We start from the raw sequence: 14,147 nt of genomic DNA, 5'->3' as shown, positions 1-14,147 counted from the left end.
TTTGGTGGGAAGGTAAAGAACCCTCAATCATCAGTGGTGAACGAGATAAGTTGTTCTCAACTTAAGAATGAACCTAGAGGGAAACCATACGAGTTAGGCACTAAATAATATTGTGGTTCTTATTGGATCTTAATTTCCTTCTGGTAGTAGTTAGAGGATACTTTATTGTAACCTTTTATTGGTTATTAAGAGACTAAAATAACTTGTGGATGGAAGACATGAACTTATGGGCTGTCCGGAATCATGTGCTTCATATACCGGATAACATACTAGAAGGATTCAGAAGGGTTGGTGATACCAAGGAATGATTTTCCCAAGGGATATGGGGGTAACATGAAACTCCTTGGGCACAACAATGGCCATGGACTAAAAGAATAGAAGGACTATTGCAGGAAGTACTCAAGATAGACGTGATCAATTAAGTACGAGTATTGGACGAAAAAGGGAATAGATAGCTACGAATTGAAGGTGTAGTACGAAAAGGCGAGAAGATAAGACCATTATTAAAGTAAAAGTGACATGAGACTAGAAGAATTGGAAGTTAACCTTAGGTACCCGACAAGGGTAAGAGCTTATGAGATATAAAGAAGTATTATGGATATGTGATTCTGCCATGACAAATATAATGACCCCTGAAGGATGAGGGAGGTAGCTCTGCAAAACCATTGATGTGTTGCGAGTCCATTGAGAGAGACAAGTGGTATCCACTAGGATGAAGATAATGTTATAGTAGAGCTAGAAACACAGGTCACTAGAGTACAAATACTTCCAAAGGGAGAAGTTGAAATGATTAGGGGCTCTAGCTAACCACTGGTAGGGGAGAAAGGAATGTGACTCTGGATAAACTACTATATTAATTATATGACTCGAGTACTGGTACTTGGACTCGATTGGGTACTAGCTATCGAGAATTCTAAGCACCCCATGGTTGTATTAAGGTTTCTTACAGGGGCAACCTAAAATATAGATGATCTAACAGAAGGTGTAGATATAGTACAGTATGTCAAATATGTTGGAACAGAATCATATGCGTATGAAAAATTGAAAATAAATAGAGGATGACACAGGTACACCCTGAAGGGGGGAAGTGGACAAGAGAAATACAAGTGTGAGATAAAGTCAATGGACACTATCACATGTAACGGGAATGCTTAAACTTCAAGCGAGATCTCATGCCGGCACGAGTTAGCAAGGGCTAAAGGCCAACAATGAATGGATAGGATCCGTAATATCTGAGACCATGCAGAGAACAATTAGCAGAGACCCTAATGGATGGGTGCATACAAAAAGGGGTGAACACAATAAGAAAGTAAGACTAAGAGATCTAAGGGTCGTGTAAAGGGTAGTAAGGCCATGGTTAAGTAAAGATTAAGATATCGCAATAGAGTGTTGGCTGCAGGGATGTGACATGCAAGTTTCAAGGAGAAAGAATAGAAAACCTCCTATGGGAAGTAAATGAGGAGACCAAGGAGTACCCAAAGGAAAAAAAAAGAAAAGAGGTAGGACGGAATAGCGTTAGCGCGAGCAAGTTCTAGTGTGAAAGTGATATGTAAAGTGAGATGGACCAGGAAATGAAAAGACCGCATTTACCTCATACCGGTTGTATAAAAGTAGTTGTGCAACCTATGAATATATATATATATATACAGCGTAAGAACAAGTGGAGGAGTACATGATGAAAAGGAGTTACAATATTTTTGAGACGTTATAGAGAGATACAAAGAGAAGTGAAATCAAATGACCAAAAAGAACATGGTCATGGTGAAACTAAAGATCTACCCTGATACCGGTTGTAAGATAAAAGAGGAAAGGGAAAGGAGAAATATAAAGACTAGCGAGACGATGATAAGGTAAATCTTGGGGTAAGTTGAGTGACTTGAACATTATTGCAAGGATTGCAATGAAACGGGACATGAGGACTTCCCGAGGGGGTCACCCATCCTAGTACTACTCTCGCCTAAGCACACTTAACTTTGAAATTCTGGTGAGATCTGGTGTGTTAGTGCTGGTATGATCACACGAGAAGGAAGAATCTAAACTAGCGGCAAAGCAACGACACGAGATTATGTACCTAGAGTTTTATAAGTTACATTAAGGGTATAGTAAAATGGCTTAAGCAAAACAAGCAGGATTAGCTGATTAGTAACAGATGGAACACTTGTATTCCACAGTTCTTCAACATAATACCAATTAATGATAGGAAAACCACGGAATGGCAATACAGGCAAGTGTGTGAGGAAATTTTGACACCACTTGGCAGCCAACTCTGAGGGGTAAAAAGCAAAACCCAAAAGGTAAGGGTACCAGTTGATGTCATCTAAAGAAGGCAAGAAGTAACACACGAGGTCAAATATTCCATAACACGACCTTGGCTATGAGACTCATTTGGCACTCTATGGACGGATGATTTTATATGGAATGTCATCCACAGATTAACAATATCAGCCCATGCTCCTTCAATCAAAGACTACTTGTTCAGTCGAGAAGGTGAGAAATTATAGATCAAGAAAATAGTGAGACTTTATGGAGTTTCCATAACTATTGTCTCAGACGAAGGAGCCCGAGTTATAGTTAACTACTGAAGATCAGCCCACAAAGAGATTGGGAAGACAAATAGGTCTTCGTACACTATTGTACCCCCAGACCGTTGGACAAACTAAGTTTACTAGCTAAATGCTAGAAGATATGTTGCGGTCCTATACGGTTGACTCCAAAGGTAGGTCGGACAATTACCTACTACCTGCCAAGATTACTTATGATATTAACTGTCATTCTAGTCTCTAGATGGCCCCGTATAAGACTTTGTATGACAGAAAGTATAGGCCAACATTGGTTAGTTTGATATTGCCAAAACATGACTAATAGGCCCCGACATGGTCCAAAAAGCGGTGGACAAGGTAAAGCTTATTCAGGAGAGATTATTAGCTGCCCCAAGTCGACAGAAGTTATATGCAGACAATCGACGTCGACCTCTGGAATTTCAAGTGAGCGATTGGGTATTTTTGAAGGTGTCGCCCATCAAAGGAGTAATCAGGTTTGGTAGGAAGAGGGAATCTGAGTCGGATATATATTGGCCCTTACCATATCCTTCACCGAATAGGCAAGGTTGCCTATAAGCTTGACCTACCGGTGGATCTGGAAGCAGTACATCCAACTTTCCCTGTATCAATGCTTTGCAAGTGTATTGGTGATCCATCCAGGGTATATCCCGTAGATTATATCTAGGTCACAAAGGAGTTATCCTACAAAGAACAACATATCGCCATCTTAATTCGGCAGATTAGAAGATTGCGGACTAAGGATGTAGCTTCTGTCAAGGTGTTATGGCGAAATGAGAATCGCGAAGAAATGACCTAGGAAGCCGAAGAGGAAATGAAATATAAGTATCCTTACTTATTCCCTACATCTACAGGTAATCCCAACTTTTGAAACTTTTATATTTGATACTTGATAAAAGTGTGGGTTATTGCAATAGACAGGAATTTCCCCATAATCTGTATAAGATCGTAAGAAAGATTTTGGTTCACATTCGAGGAGGAATGTCCTAAAGGGGGAAAGGATGTTACATCCCATACTTTTGTACCTTGGAACATGTTCTTAAGTCTCTTGAAAGGCTCTTAAGTTTCTTGCAAGGATCGTAAGCCTCTTAAGTTTCTTAAAGTTTCTTAAAGCTTCTTAAGACTTCTTAAGAACTCTTAAGCTTCTTAAAGTTTACCATGTGAGCCAGATAATCTATACCGCTATCAAACAACTCTAAGGAAAGGAGAATGTGATACCCCATAGTAGATAAGATTGGAAATAGAGTTATAAGAATCCAGAAGAAGTTGGAGGCCAAATAATGAATCGTAGGACTCAACTTATTTACATAAGCTACCAACTTGGAAATCTTACATATTTAAGCTACTTGAGTACATACCAAGCCTACATGGGAAGGATTACATAGGTTCATAAAGTAATACAAGATTATGAACACATGAGGAGAAGAAGAGAGCGACATGTAGAAGCAAGAGGGAGTTCCACGTGGCAACAACTGCAACAAGGGGTGGGCCCCACCTGCCACATGGCAGCCCATAAGGGGTGGTACGATGTGTTGGCCTAACAAGGGCTTGACACATGTTACCACTTGGGTCTTGACATGTGTCACCCCCCTAAGGTGGTATACATATATATATTTGATGATTTTCCAACTCATTCTTATCCCTTAAGTTCATTTTTATCAAAAAAAAGAGCTACAAGAAAATTTTAGAGAAAAGAAAGGAGAGAAACTTGAAGCTAGAGAGAGAGAGCTCGAATTTGGGAGAAAAAAAAGGTGAGTCTCCGATTTTATTCTGTAAATTAATTATCTAGGGTTCACCACGATGTTATAAAGCTGTTAGTAATGAAAATTTAGGATTTTAACCAGCCAAAAACGTTATCAAAAAGCTCCAAAGTTTCAGCCACGCTAAAGGAGTTCCGAGGCGAGTTTTGGCGAGTTTTGGTGAGTTTCGGGCAAGGTAAGGCTTTCTCTTTCAATTTGGAGTTTATGATGTTGTTATGAGGTATATTAAATATCTTAAATGAGGTTGGAAGTAGAAAAATTGCATAAGAATGTTTGACATTAGAAACAAACTAAATTGATGTCGTAGTAAGTAAATCGGAGTCGAGTAGTGTATTGTAGTTATGGTGATGCAGGTTGGGGGTAGTTTAATTACGTTTTGAAGGGATGTAAAGTACTCAAAAAGGGGTGTGGGTGCTTCTGGTTGTAGCTACACGACCCTCCGTTTCGTATGGTAAAAGATTTTATTAAAGGAAGGCTAAAAACTTTATTTTGGTATTGTAGTTTCGAGCTAGTTGTTTGGAGTTGTATTGAGTAATGTTGAGGTGACTTGATTATATATATAGCTGCTGGTTGTTTTTGGTAATATTTTTTCTAAAATTAGCAGTTGGATAGAGCAAGTATAGGGGAGATGCTGCCCAATTTTTGATAACTTCGGAACTAGTAATAAACTAGTCGGGGGAAAGGGATAAGGGAATGATTCCTATGAATACGTGGGTGTAGAGTTGGAAATTGGAAAATGAAAGTCTATTAACCTTAGTAGTACTTTTATGTTAAATAGGTTAAGGAGATATCGAGGCAAGTTGGGTTACAATTAATCCCTAAAGAGGTATGTAAAGCTACCTTCTTTCTCTTGGCATGTTTTGGCATAAGTATGTAAAACCCTTCTTCACTCTTGATATGTATTTGACATAGGTTATGATGTTATGATTAAATATTTATGGTACCGAGTCCCTTGATGGACCAAGTATGATGTATGTCACTATCTAAGGATCGGGCCGACGTTCCTCGACATATATTACTATCTAAGGATCAGGTCATACATTCCGCGGCACATATGTATATGACGACTACAAAGGGAAAGTACAGAGTATGTAAATCCTATCCCTTCTTTCTTTTGGCATGACCCATAGAAAGCCAACGGATGAAGAAAGCACAAAGTTTACAAGAAGCTCTTATTTTTAAGTACACTAGGATGGCCAATATTTTTAAATTCCTAGAACTTATGTCCTTTTGCCTCGACTCATGTGAAAGTGTCCAACCATCCTAAGTTGGTATAATTTATGTTATGGTATAAAGCATGATTCTTATTCACTCCTTTAAGATAGAACTCTTCCAACAATTGAACTATGGTTTCTCAAGTTTTTCTATACCTTGGGAAGTAGTAAGTAGGTAAAGTTAATCTTCTTTTTTTGGCATGAACCTTATGAAGCGAATAGACAAAGTATATGTGATCCCAAGGAAGTCCCCATTCTCAAAGCCACTAAGATGGCCATTTTCTTGACTTCCAAAATATATTTTATTACACCTTGATACGAGTAGATGATTCCAAAAGTGTTACTTTGATGCAAACCATAATGATACTCCAAAGGTACTTATTATGGCTATTATCTTAATTTTTAAATGATAGTTCACTTTGATTATTTCAACAAGTCTCCAATGATGGTTTAAATTATATATGGTTACTCACTACTCTACTCGTGTATACCGTAACCCTTCTTTTACCGAGTCTCGGGTCGGGTATATAATCATACACAGTTTACTGCATTATCTCTCGAGTCCCTCACTAAAGCGTCAGGTACGCTATATGAGGAAATTATAATGCGATGACATAAAGAACTTACCGTGTCCCTAACTAGAGGGCCGGGTACGTATGTATATATATATGAGATGATGATGTGATGTGATAAGGTGGTGATGGAGCCGGGCCCTATGATGGTCCTATAGTTATGACTCACCGAACCCTGAAAGGGCTGGCTATATTATTAATATGAGCATGCATGTTTTTATGATTCACAAGGTACAGGTACAGTATTTTCTTATGTAACGAATTTATCCCCCTGGCTCTCTTTACTTCAGATATGTTTCTAGTTATGCTTTGTATACTTAGTACATATGTCATACTGACCCCCCCCCCCTCTTTGAGGGGATGCATTCATGCCCGTAGGTACAAATGAATGTTTTGGAGACCCACCATCTTAGGACTCCTACCAGCAAGTTCGGGAGAAGCTCCATTGTATTGGAGCCTTGTTGTGGTACTGGTCTCTTGATTTGTACACTCATTTTGTTTAGTCAGGGGTATGGTGGGGACCCTGTCCCATCTTATGTTATCATTATACTCCTAGAGGTCTGTAGATATATGTGTGGATTGTATATGGGTTACATAGGTATGTATGTACAATTATGCGGATATAGTTTATATTTTGGGGACGTATCCCCCGTTGTGATGGCCTTGTCGGCTTATATATTTTCTTGCATGTTATATACTATGACTCAAATAGGGGAAAGATTTGCTGATAGCTAGTAAGGGTATACGCGAGTGTCTAGTTTGGACATGTATGAATAGCCGGGAGGAAAGAAAGGGCAATAGATGATAACGAGAAAGGGCGCCGCGTCTGGATTGGCAGAATGGATGAGCGACCCGTCACGGCCTACGGGGTTGGGTTATGATAGAAATTACCCCATGTCGATCTTGCAATCTTGTTGATCTTGACATGACTAATTTTTATGCTATCCTTAACATGGATTGGCTACATGGTTATTATGTATCCATTAATTGTAGAATCCATATGGTTAACTTTCAATTTCGTAGTGAGCAGGTTCTTGAGTGGAAGGATAATGATTTGGTATTTTGGGGTAAGGTTAAGTAGCTCTAATGAGGGTTGTACTCTTTTTAAAAATAGTTTGGAATTATCAATGGTGGTTGATAATAAGATTGAGGTTTTCTCACAAGGGGGAGAAGGATTAATTCGTTACCAAAGTCAGTTATGTGTTTGAAATGTTGATGTCCTAAGAAAATGATATTTAGTAGAGCCCATAACTGTTGATGGATGAGTTAGGTCCAATGTGGAGAGAGTGGGTGTTTCTTATTATTATAATTATAGTATGCTTACTCCATTTAAGGTTATAGACATGGGGGAAGAGCAAGATGGAATCTTTTTGTGTGCAATAGATAGATAAGAGTATATTGGTGTGCCCTTTGGTAAGGGTTAATGCAAATACGGATGTAGAGATGCTAAGGTAAACATGAAAATTCTAAAGTGATGTTGACTTCAAAGGAGCTATAAAGTGGTTAGAATGGTAGGCTTGAATGTGTGGTTGTTGATATGTGAGTGATTGCAGTAGGCTACTGACGACTTCTTGTTAATTATTTCAAGTAACTGTATTAGAATGGTTATAGAACTAGGCTTGAATGTCGTGTTGATGGCACGTGGATGAATGAACGGTGCATGGGGTGTTCTTAATTAGGACTGGAGGTTTGTTGAATGTTATGGTAAGGAGTAGTACTTTTGGGAAAACAATTCCTATATAGGTATAGAATCCTAAGGTGTATTGGTAAGGAGTCCTATGAACTTGATTTACCATTGGAGTTAGCCTCAGTTCATTCGGTATTCCATGTATCATGTTGAGGAAATGTATTGGTGATTCCCATGTCATTGTACCTTTGGGTAATGTGAGTGCTGAAGGATACTTGAATTACGAGGAGGTCTCGGTTGAAATTTTGGAACTCCAAGTTAAAAGGTTTAGAAACAAGGAAGTTGCATCCATTAAAGTCTAGAGGAGGAATCAAGAAGTTGAAAGTGTTGCATGGGAAGCAGAAGCAGACAAGATGAAACAATATCCTTATCTCTTTTCTTCCATTCTGGCCTAAGGTATTTAGCCCTTCATGCTCAAATCCTCCAAACTCTCACATTCCAACCTCTCTATGTCTCATTACATGCATGCATATTCATGAACTTAATTTAAAATGATATTTAAAATTGTATTATTTCATTCATGTTGGGTTGTTAGCTATATACTCTTCTCTACTCAAGCTAAATCTAACGCATTCGAGGAAGAATGTTCCCATGGGGGAGATATTGTAATATCTCAGGTATTTGGAGGTTGGAATATGATATATTAAGGTTAAACATTATAAAAATGGCCTATGTCAATTTTTAGGCCAAGTATCCTAGAAGATAAAAAAATTCCAAAAATTGCATTTTCAGAAGGGTGCGCGATAGGTCCGCGTGGCAAAGCTTCTCTCTTATAGTGTAAATTTTTCCCAAGTCAAAATCTGGCCAAATTCTCATTCGCTCAAAATTGACCAATCAAGGAACAAGTCTGCATCGCGGACTTGGGCTAAGGTTTCCATCCATATTCAATTTTTAAGTGGGGACATGTTAGACTTTTCCCTAACTAATAGTTATTGAACCTAGATATTTATAGGACCTAGTTCGACCCTATAAACTAACCTAAATCCTATTCTTCTTTGTTCTAGAACAATTCATTTATTCAAATAATTCTCTCTGTACAAAGGCTAACAAAAACTCCATTGAAGACATTCAAGAAAATATTTCAAGTTCTCCATCAAAAGTTCAAATTTCTTCAAGTTTCTTTGGTCTTCTTATTCAAGGTATGCAGGTGATACATCAGAGGGCACCTTTCACCCATATAGCCCAATAAATTCACATCTTTTTGATAAATTCAAGTATGTATTTTATGAGTTTTATGATCTCTATTTCAATTACATGAATTATAATTCAAATTATGATTATGAATCTATTTTAATATAAATTGATGGTTATTGCATCGAGTTGAAGAGTTTTTCTATGAATTTTTCTATATTGATCTTTAGAGTTCTTGATATGGATTATTGGTATTTTCAATAATGCTTCAATTAATATTGTTTTCATGAATTATTTATGGTTTGATATAAAGTATATGATCATGCATGATTTCAATCCAATTTTATGAATTACAAGCCAATTCATCATATATTCATGTTTTCACTTTATTTTGAAGTACAAATCTTGATCACGAACTTCAAAAGATTTTAAATGAATAATTATAAACGACTCGTGCAAGATCTTGAATGATGTTTTAATGATGTTTCAAGCTAGTTTTGTGAAGAGGCTGAGTTAAGACCCTAATGATATTTTTATGAAAATGAATCATAATGATGGAAGGCCTACACCCACATTAAATGAATAACGTGATAGTGAGTTACACTTATGAACAAGTTTATGAATGATTATTAAGGTCTATAAATGACTGATGAAAAATAATGAATGATAAGGAATGAGCTATTCCTATGATATATTTATATTATGATATAATATGTATTCAGTGTGATGTTGACTTAGTATTGAGAGGAATTTGAGTGAGCACTAGACCTAAGGGGTCCTTAGAGTAATCTCTAGTCCCATAACAACTTGCCACCATAGAAAAAGAGAACTTGAGGTGAGTACCCGGTTCTAATGATGATGATGATGATGATGATATAGAGTCTACCTTGATAAGTAGTCTCTCCCTACCTTGATGTGGGAGTTACATCGGGATTTCATGTTATAGCTCGCATGGTCTTAATGTCGATTACGGTTATCTCCCACATATGTATGGTCCGTAAAATATTTTAATTGACTAATCCTCTCTTTACTTTTGTATACTTTTATGGTTTAATGTACATTGATCCTTCTTATGCCTACTTATGATTTTAATAATTCTTTTATCATGCTTTTTGAAATGGTCATTTGCACAACATGGTTTTATCATGCATTGCATTGCCTACATACTTAGTACATTCAAACGTACTAACGTGTACTTCATTGCTTACAATATATCACAATGTAGGGAATGATGTTCCATCTTCTTCTCATGGCTAGTTGGTGATCTACATAAGATTGTGTGGTGAGCCCTCATGGTTCGAGGGAAAATCGAGTCTATATTTTCTCTTATTGTCATTTCTAGACTATGATGATGTTTGAGACTACTTAATTTTGTGTCCTTATTTTCCTTTGAGGGTTAGCTAGGAACATGTCCTAATCCCCGCCTATGTTAGTTCATGTAGATGCATATTGGATATATGTGTATAGAGTCTATGTCATCTTACTTCATCCTAGCTATCTTTTCACGATATTGTTCCTAATCTAGTGGCGTACCTTGATTGGTTGTCTTTTTTTGGTGTTTTGAGTGATGTCCATTAAATTTGAAGTTCCCGAAGTTGAGTTAGCTAGAAACACAAGTCCACATGTTTTACATTTTGCTCATCTTCATTCATATCACATGGCAACTTCTCATAAAAATTCCATGCTTCACATCTTTATTTTTCCGATTTGATGAACTTGTAGAGCTCTAATAGATGCTTCAATATTATTATCTATAAAAAGTGCTAAATCCTACAAAATAAGACACAAAATCAATACAACAATGTCTATTTTGAACATCAAATTCATCATTGCTAGATATTTTCATCTTTTGCCACTATAATCAATGGGCAACGGGCTATTAGTGTGTGACGAGCTATGCTAAATTATATGAAAACAAGCTTACTTTAATAAGTATTCTGTCATTGTTATTATGTATCCAGGTCATTCTTCATCTGAAGGATAACCTTGTGCAAAATCCTCAGTGAACCTTGTGCTATACATTTTTGAAGCCAAAAAAAACCTATTCTCCCTTCTAGCTTTTCAACCCGATAATAAAATTTATACACATTAAAAATAATCAAAATCCAATTGAAATCAATAAAATTACAATAGTAAACCAACCTCTAATTAGCATAGAAGTGATAAAAATCAATTAAAATTCATTAAAGAATGAATTGGAAAGAATTTGAAGCCCAAAACGAAAAAAAAATCTTGTTAGGAAGAGAAAGATGGTTCAAACCTGGGAAGAGATTGAAATCTCAGTACAAAAACAGAGAAAGATGATCCGAACCAGAATCTGAAAAAAACGTCATGAATCTGCCTATGAAATTCGAAATCTAAGCTATGATGTTTTTGTGAAGAGGTGGAAGTAGCAGGTTGAGTTTAGAATATAGGTATAAAGAAGTGGTTTGAAGTGAAGAATGTATTGGTCTCTACTCAGAATTATTTTAAAATGGGTTATATTGGATTGGGTTGAAAACTGACCCAATTCTAAAGTATGTTGTACCCAATCCATAAAATTATGGGTGGCTTGGGCATGTTATTTTAGTTTGGGCTCATTTTTGACACTCCTACTTTTCAGTCATTTATTTATCAGTTTGTGGTCGCTGTGGACCTTTGCTAGTACCCTTTTCAAAGTCAGTCTTAGAGGCTTCATAGACTAGTTAGACAGCGTTGAGTTTATTATTTTGAATTCATGTTTTAAAAACACTTACATTTAGTATATTCAAGAGTATGTTGAGACTCTATTATGAGAAGTGCATTATATATATATATATATATATATATATATATATATATATTGCATGTCTTTTATGAGTTAAAGTATTTTGCTTAGTGAGTTAGCTAGGCCAAGGGTTGGCTTGGAAAATGGTTTTTTAGTGTCGGTCACACCTAGGGTGTTGACTCGGGGAGTGACAGGACCATCTGTGGACTATTGTATTGTGATTAAATATGGTGACTTGTATATTGATTTACGAATTGTTATAACTGTGATGTGATTGTATATGTTGTTGTTTTACTATGTTGTGGTTTCTAATTCATATTTAATTTACTAGAATGACCAAGTGATCTTCCCAGTATATTGGATTGTGTAGTGATACTGCACTTTCTCCTTCTTTGTTGAGTACAGGACATCTTCAAGCAACTGTTGAGAGATCTTAACTAGGATATCATTGACTTTATCGAATTCAATGGTGAGCCAATTCTTTCAGGCTGCCGTGGATTCATCTTAGTCTTAGTTTATTCTCTTCGTACTTAGACCCCTTTTGTTATTCAGACTCGTGTTTTATACTATTGTTTGGGGGTTGCATCCCTTTATTCTAGAACATTAGTGTGAGTTTGATACAATGATTTTCAGGTTCTAGAGATTGTTTTTCACATTTGTTTTGACTAATTTTCTGAGTTAATGGGAACAACTTTTGAACTAGTATATTTAATCTGTTTACACATGTTTAAATGCATGTTGGTTGATAGTCTAATTAGTTTGGGGTGTAGTATTGGTTCTTCCACCGTAGGGTTAGTGTGGGTTCCACTTAGAGTGGGTTGGGGTCGTGACATACACATAACATAGATGTGTCCTACATTGTATGATACAAATCGGTTCGAGTATATTTCACGCGAATTGTCATATAGAACATGTGTGTCTACTTGTTCAACTTTATATAATCTTAAGTGTCTAATCGTGCACACCGAAAGTTGGAGGACTTAGTCGATAACTAAATCCATGTTAAAAGGGCACGTTTATATAAGCATGCCTATGTCTTATTCTCTATTATCTATGTAGATAAATTAATATTTTTTTCATTAATGATTTCTTTTTTAAAAAATAATTTAAAATTTATTTACTATATAAATAGATAATTTTTTAAACAAATTGTTATGAAATATATCTTTGTTTTTATTAATTATTTTTTATTATTTGCATCAAAATATGTTTGTAAGGTTATCATATTATAGATTCCGTTAAAATTAATAATATCATTTTTTTATTTTGTTCATTTGTTTCATCATAGAACGACATTCAATAATGTACTTAATCAATATTTTTTCTTTTCATTTTTTTGGATGAAAATAATATTCTTTTAATAAAAAAATGTTATATAGATTAAAAAATAAAAAATAAATTAAAAGAAGTATATAAAAAAAAGAAGACAGGTTTATAATGTAAGGGTAGAATGTACATAAAAGTCAATTAAGAAAAAAGGAATAGAATGATTATTTCTCAAAGTTGATGGGGAGTTTGATTTTTAAAGTAAAGTTCGGGGGCTGTAAATGACTTTCACCCTATATATAATTATGTTTAATTTTATATGATAGGCAGAATGATTTGAAAAACTTTCCTACTCATCTCAGTTTGATATCTAGGCCCTTGTGCTATTCTCAATTTCATCTGTTTAACTGAACTTGATCAAAACAATTTTTAAATTATAATTAAGAACATTCCATTAATTACAATCAAAACTCTTTCATTTATATAAATAAGAGAAAAGCGAAACTTAAATACACGCACTTACTTAATATGAATAAAAAATAATAATCATAAACTAATATTAAATTTTATGATAAATTCATAAAAGGATTATTCTCGCACTTACTTAATATGAATAAAAAATAATAATCATAAAATAATATTAAATTTTATGATAAATTCATAAAAGGATTATTCTACTTCAAGGAACATAAATAACAATATTTATAAATATCCAAGTTAGATAATAATATAAATAATATAAATAATCTATATTATATATTATATAAATAATATATAATATAGATAGAGGATTGCAAATAGCAAGGATAAAATACGGATTACATATGATTATTTATTATAAAATAGCCAAATGTCTCCCTAAGGTATTACCGATTTTTCAACTACACACTTATTTGTTACGAAGGTCCTATCATCCCTCCTGAACCTTTTAAAAGTGAAATATATACCCCCTATGAACTCACACCCAGATTTATATTAGGCAGTGGTCTTCACACGCCTACCACGTAATATTACCCTTTTTAATATATAAAATATTAACTTCTTTTTATATTCTATTCTTTTTCTTTTATATTTTTCTTTTCTCTTTTTCTCTTTCTTTCCCATTCCTCCTTTTCTTTTTTTTGATGGCTTTTGCAGATTGAAGACGAGGATGCCATGCCTACCACATCTTTGACCTTTACCGAAATTCTAAACACTAGGGAATCTTGATGTT

General features: G+C 35.3%; 1 pseudogene; it reads right to left on the bottom strand.

The window, feature by feature from the left end:
- Positions 1-1,902: 1,902 nt before the first annotated feature.
- Positions 1,903-2,022, bottom strand: LOC129875366 (5S ribosomal RNA; annotated as a pseudogene).
- Positions 2,023-14,147: the final 12,125 nt, after the last annotated feature.

Source organism: Solanum dulcamara, chromosome 11, assembly GCF_947179165.1.
Source record: "Solanum dulcamara chromosome 11, daSolDulc1.2, whole genome shotgun sequence".
NCBI classification, from domain to species: domain Eukaryota; kingdom Viridiplantae; phylum Streptophyta; class Magnoliopsida; order Solanales; family Solanaceae; genus Solanum; species Solanum dulcamara.
The sequence above is the reverse complement of the archived record's forward strand: the minus strand, read 5'-3'. Positions and strand labels throughout refer to the sequence as shown.